Raw genomic sequence first — 7,219 nt, forward strand, 5'->3', positions numbered from 1 at the left:
TTATATATATATATATTATATAGTATATAATACCTAGAGAGACGAGAGAGAGGAGAGAGAGAGAGGGAGAGAGAGATGAGAGACGAGAGAGAGAGAGATGAGAGAGAAAAGAACGGGAATTTCCCTGTGCCGATGACGCATTAGCACACACAGACGGCCGCGTCACAGCAGATACCGCCCCTGCATAAATATAGAAGGCACGGTAGAGCAGCTTATGGGAAAATTAACATTTGCTCATGATATGTAAGCATAACTATTATACGATCGCTCTGCAAACCGCCTCTTGCTATTAACTACGTGCGCACGCATTGTGCTTGAAAGTTTCGTAACTTCTAAGTTTTCTTTCTTTCTTTTTAAGTTTAAGTTTTATGTTGCGCCATCATTAATGTGGCTCGATGGCGGCAGACGATTGCTTAACGTAATATATATATATATATATTTATATATATATATTATAGTATATACATACTAATTATTATGGTAGCGATCTAGGGCCGTGCTGCGCATGTCGTACAGCCATGTCATTGCTAGGCTGCTCCGTGAGTGCAGTATCGGGCGATGTATTATTTGCTTGCGCATATTAGAGTAAAAGGACTCTCGCCTCGGCACGGCATTCCGGAATATATTTCATAAGATTTAATCACATTTTGTCCCCATGCCGCCACCACACAGGCGCTGGGCCATTTAGCGCTCAAATCGGCGTTAATTAATCCGAACGCTTCGATACTGGAACAAACGCGGCGTCGGTCCGAGGATTTAATAAGTTCGTCCGCTATAACCATCGAGAAAACTCCCGGATTCTACGTGGATCGTCGGGTTAACGTATTTTTTTAGAGCCCCTCATCAGAGACAATCTCCCGTCTTCGGTCGATCGTTTCGATGTACGCGTTAAGTTAAAGATGGCGGAAGGCGCGTGTGATTCAGTCAGACTCGCGTAAACAAGACCGCTTCGACTATGCTAATGCCTCGCATAATCTACACGCAAGGAGTAGAGAAGAAGAGAAGAGAAGAAGATTAGAGAGAGGGGTCGTCTGCGGATGTGACGGAGTGTTAGTTCTAACGTCCTTGTTATCAAGCGATCACGGATCGCGATAGTGTCTTTCGCAAGCGCTTAAGGCGCTGCAGTCCGGGTCGAGAAGGTGGATCTTGCGCTGCAGCGCCACCATGATGCCGGTTTTCTCCGCTAGGCGTTTCTCGAGCGATAGCCCAGGACGGATGAAGCGTCATCGTACGGCGGGCGTGGACCTTCCACGAGGATCGCGTGGCTGTAGGAGGAGATGCTACAGAGCAGATGCAGCTGTCATAGTTATGGAATGATCTCTCTTGCTCCACCCTTCTCTCTCTCTCTCTTTCTCTCTCTCTCTCTCTCTGCTCTTCTATCTCTCTCTCTCTCTCTCTCTCTCGTCTCTCTCTCTCTCTCTCGGTCTCTCTCTCTCTCTTTCTCTCGCTCTTCGCTCTCGCTCTCTCTCTCTCGCTCTCTCGTCTCTCTCTCTCTCTCTTTCGTGCTCTCTTTCACTCTCTCTCCCTCTCTCTCCCTCTCTCTCTTCTCTTGTTCGCGCTTTTATCCTCTCGCTCCTCTCTCTTTACTATTCTATCTATCTTTTCGCTAGTTTCCGTCTCTGTCTTTAATAAAACATATCATCATGTCTGTCAATATTATTGCCGTTGAGGAATTTATGAATGGCGATCCGCGTATAGTGATGATGGTCGTCTCTTGAAAATGTTTCTCTCTCTCTGCTCCATCATCTCTCTCTCTCTCTCTCTCTCTCTCTCTCTCTCTTCTTTCGCTCTCTTTCACTCTCTCTCCCTCTCTCTCCTTCTCCTCTCTTCTCTTTCGCGCGTTTGTTTCTCTCGCTCCTCCTCTCTCTACCTATCTATCTATCTTCGCCTAGTTTGGTCTCTGTCTTGAATAAACCATATCCGCGATGTCTTGTCAATATATGCCGTTGGATTTTATGAAATTGCGATCGCCTATAGTGATGTATGGTCTCTCTTGAAAAACCTGCTTTCTCTCTCTCTCTTCTCTCTCCTCTCTTCTCTCTCTCTCTCTTCTCGTGTCTCTCTCTCTTTCTCTTCTCTCTCTCTTCTCTTCTCTCTCTCTCTCTCTCTCTCTCTCGCCTCTCTTTCTCTCTCTCTCTCTCTCTCTCTCTCTTCTCTCTACTCTCTCTGTTGTCTCTCTGCACTCCACCCGTTCTCCGCTTCTTCTCACTCATGCTCCTCTATCCCCTTCTTCTGTCTCTATCTGGACTATCTATATATCTATCTATCTATCTATCTATCTTATCAATCTATCTATCTATCTATCTTTATCTATCGTATCTATCCTATTTATCTATCTATCTATCTACTATCTATTCTATCTATCTATTCTCATCTATCTAATCTATCTATCTATCTGATCTATCTATCTATCTATCTATCTATCTATTGTATCTTCTTATCCATCTATCCACTATCATCTAATACATCCTATCCATCTATCTGATCTATCTATCTATCTATCGTATCTTCTATCTATCTATCTATCTATTATCTATCTTATCTAATCTATCTATCTATCTATCTATCTATCTTATCTATTCTATCTATCTATCTATCTATCTATCTATCTAATCTATCTATTCTATCTATCTATCTATCTTATCTATCTATCTATTATCTTTCTAGCTAGTCTATCTATCTTATACTATCTATCTTTTTATCTATCTATCTAATCTATCTAATCTATCTATCTATGTTAGAATGTGTTTCACATAGTTAGGTCGCTGTCTTCACCAAATCACATTATTCACATCGTTATAGATATTAGCAATCGCTTAGAAAGTTAATTGGTATATGAAAACATTAAAAGAACGAAAATGTTTATTACATCTCCTCCGGTAACTCATCGATTGACACGTACCACATTGCCCATTCCCTATGCCAACACTCAAAATAAAATAGCCTCCTTGATTTCCGCTTCACGGCAAGAAGGTTTCAAGCGCCCTGGGCGATGGAAAGGGAATACAGCAGAAATCTTCAGTCACAGCACTTATTGTGTGTTACCGTGGCTGATCGGCATAGCGACCGCTTATTATACGACACACACACACATACATACAAGCGGCAGCCACCAGCAGGGCAGCGCGATGGCAAGTATTCATTCATGACCACTCTGCTCACTCCACGCATGCCTCACTCTTCCATCGGCACTCATATAAATTACCTATATATATACATAGTGATATATATATATTATTAATATATATATTATATTATATATATATGTCGTGTGTGTATATAGTAATATATATATACTCGGATATGTTCCCAAGCTGTCGCGTGCGTACGTACGTGCTCTAACCACATGATTGCTTGCTTAGCGTGTCTCACTGTGTTCTGCCATAATATGGTTCTGCTGTGAGCCCGCGAGCGCTGGCAACGCGTCCAGACTTCGTAACCGATCATAAAGAGCCGCCAGAGTTTGCCTTTAGTTCGATCATAAAGCGCAGTGCTTTGACGCCGAGTATAATACCAGCGAGAAAAGTATATACCCCACCCTCCCTCTCCGCTATTCAGCCGTCGCCTTCCTTTCTCACCCATCCGATCGTCGACGCGGCCATGGGGACCGTCTATACATAGACTGCGCCCGACTCGCCGCTGCGTGCCAGCCACTTCGGTGGCCATTCTCACCACAGAGATCACGCGCCGCCATAACAAACAAGAGAGCAATTTTCATCCCTGTGGTGAGATTGTTCGGTGGCAGCTATGCTACATCGTGTACGTCAGTTTGACGTGACGTCAACGTGACCTAGCGACGTCCTTGGCCCGCAGACTCAGCGGCGCTTTTGACCTAGCTTCTGAAATAACACGGCTTGACATTTTGTTCCGTCCGGTTGCATTCAGCGAAAGGCTCTGACGATATAGGTGCGACCATGGATTTCTCTCTTTCTCTCTCAACTTTCTCTCTCCTCTCTCTCTCTCTCTCTCTCTCTCTAGCTCTCTTTCTCTCTTTCTCTTTCTCTCTATTGACAAGGTAACAGCTAGTATTTGCTGAGTTGGTTTGTGGTTGCTGTTAGGTTCAGACCCGTATACCACTCGGCCGTGTTTACGTTGCTGGACCGCTGCGCAGCTAAGCTGATGGATGAGATAGATGGAGGAACCCCCCCTCCTCCTACTCCTCCACCTATACCTCTTATTCCTAGTCCTCATCCTTCGCCCTTCCTCATCCTCCTACTCTTTCTCCTCCTCCTCTGCCTCCTCATCCTCCTCCTCCTACTCCTACTTCTCCACATCTACCTCTTCCTCCAACTCCTCATCCTTTGCCTCCTTCTCCTCCTTCTACGCCTCTTCCTCCTTCTCCTTCTTCTTTTTCTCCTTCTTCTTCTCCTCTTCTACATCCTCCTCCTATTCCGTTTATTTTTGGCTCTGTTTCTCTCGGTCGCTCTCTGTCACTGACCGGTTACCATCCGGTCTTTCTCTCTTTCTCCATCGTTTCACCCTTTTTTAATCTTTGTCTCTGTCACTTTTACCCTCTCTCTCTCTCTCTCTCTCTTTCTCTCTCTCTCTCTCTCTCTCTCTCTCTCTCTCTCTCTCTCTCTAGAGAAAGAGAGAGAGAGAGAAAGAGAGAGAGAAAGAAAGATAGAGAGAGATAGAGAGAGAGAGAGGAGAGAGGTAGAGAGAGGAGAGAGAGGGAGCACGAGGTAGGAAATGCAGTAAGAGGTAGCGAGGGACGGTGGTGAGACAGTATGGGGCGGTGGTGGGAAAATGCGGGGATGATAGAGGCATGGGATTGCAACCACCGTATTCCACACCAAGTTTACTCTGTGTTACCTCTGTTGAGAGGGTCGTTGTCGTATCAGGTACTACATATATGTCTAAGAAAGCGTTTCACTTTCCGATCCAGGTTCTACGGTTTAGCATGTGGGAGATCCCCTCAAGGGTATAGCATCAGGTTGCGTCGATAGATTCCACGATAGATAGCACGAGAGGTAGCACAGATAGATCACACGATAGATAACACGAACACAGTATTATAAAGCTACTCTTCGTTTGTTTACACCACAGAATATTCTCCATACTACATACTACATAGATGACTACACACACACAGAATCGTAACCGAATGTCAGTAACCTCGCACCGTGAGACGTGGATCGCGAAGTAGCTCGGCAGGGGTGAAGGTGGACGGTGGAAGGAGTATAGAAGGAATAGGAAGGAAAGATCGGGAGCGCGGGCAGAAGCTGGACCGTGCCACGGGAAAGATGGGAGCCGAGTCGTTTTCTACCTGCGAGTTTGGCGTCAACAATTCTGGTCCCAAGAGACGGGCCAGGTGGACATCACGGCGGAATCACCATTATGTGTCATGGAATGATTTTCTTATGGTGATTGCGTTCGTGCCGCGAACTAATATGTGCTATCTATGAAGCCGGCGCTTTCCTACATATGTACCCGAGGTACGTATATGTTTACCAGACCTGTATCTTCTCAGCATATATGTACCCTGTGTTTAGGGTTAGGGTTAGGGTTAGGGTTAGTGTTAGGGTTAGGGTACACTTCTGTAGTACAAGCCTTGTACACTTTGTGTATACATATAATGTACCTCGGGTACATATCTGTAGTTCCTGATACGACAACGACCCCTTCAGCGTCACCTCTACACCAGCCCTATCTATCCAAACCTGAGACACTAGCATGACACGTAGTCTCAGTAAGAGCTTCATGTTACTTGTTTTCTTTGGAAGTACTTACTCATTAATCTTAATTATTGCTCTCGAGTCATAATCGTTTTATTGAGAGATAAACTCCAAATTACTCTCTCGTCTGCAATAACTTCGCTATCTGTGTGTGAATCGTGCTTTTTGTGTAAGAGTTTCGTCTGTTTAGCCAATTCTACCACAGCGCCGCCTATCGTGAGATAATGTGATATGTAACATATATATATATATATAATGTAATGATAATGTATGTGTATAGATAATATGTGTTGTAATTGCTCATGTAAGGCAGTGACGTGCGGCTACAACACATACCGTCGACCTTTAGTAATCACAACTAAATATACCTAATCATAATTCAATAATATGGCAAATAAAACGACTGAACTCAGATTCTCCATAAAATCAGATTCTTTTATTCTTTTACTTTCATCAGCTTGTTGCAGCAGCAGCGTTCGCAGCAGAGTTACGTCAGTCTCTATCTATGTCATACGGCACCGTAACACTATGCAGATTTCCAGCTAGACATTCTTCTTAGCCGATCGCTGTATAATTTTGCGACCTTTCTTCGCGCGGGTACAAATCCCTCTAACATCGGAACATTCGATCAAAAGCGATCACACGCTCCGGCTAAAGCCCCCGTAAATAAGACATATATAAATCTAAAACTAAAACTTCAGCGTTACCTATAGTAAGCATGCTCAGATCACATCTACAACTAGAATACCTGGTCGCCTCAGTGAAAATAACAAGCACGCCAGTTCGACTACAAGTAATACTCTCCGGACGCGTGGCACCACCTAGTGGCGGATAATATAAGCTATGCACAGAAGAGAAGCAGGTCATGGGCTCTATTGAGCCATGTAACGTGGAGATGCAGCAGTACGTCTGATACATGACGCTGTCTTGTCCCTGTATCACCGAGAGAGATCCAATGTCGCATGAGGTCAATACTTGATGTTTTGTTGTTGTGGTTGCTGTTCTTGTTGTTGTTGCTGTTCCAGTCCACTCTGATCGGACATGGCGTCCTGTATCCTGAAATCGCACAAAGATGCGTTAATGAACGCACGCGCGTACGTACACGCCCGTGCGCACACACATGCACGCACTTACACACACACACACACACACACGGCACACACACACACGCACGCACACACACACACACACACACACACACACACACACACACACACACACACACACACACACACACACACACACCACACACACACACACACACACACACACACACACACACACACACACACACACACACACACACACACACACACCACACACACACACACACACACACACACACACACACACACACACACACACACACACACACACACACACACACCACACACACACACACACACACACACACACACACACACACACACACACACACACACACACACACACACACACCACACACACACACATACACACACACAAACACACACACACACACACACACACACACACACACACACACACACCACACACACATATAG

Source organism: Priapulus caudatus, unplaced genomic scaffold (genome assembly GCF_000485595.1).
Source record: "Priapulus caudatus unplaced genomic scaffold, Priapulus_caudatus-5.0.1 Scaffold1147, whole genome shotgun sequence".
Lineage (NCBI taxonomy): Eukaryota > Metazoa > Priapulida > Priapulimorpha > Priapulimorphida > Priapulidae > Priapulus > Priapulus caudatus.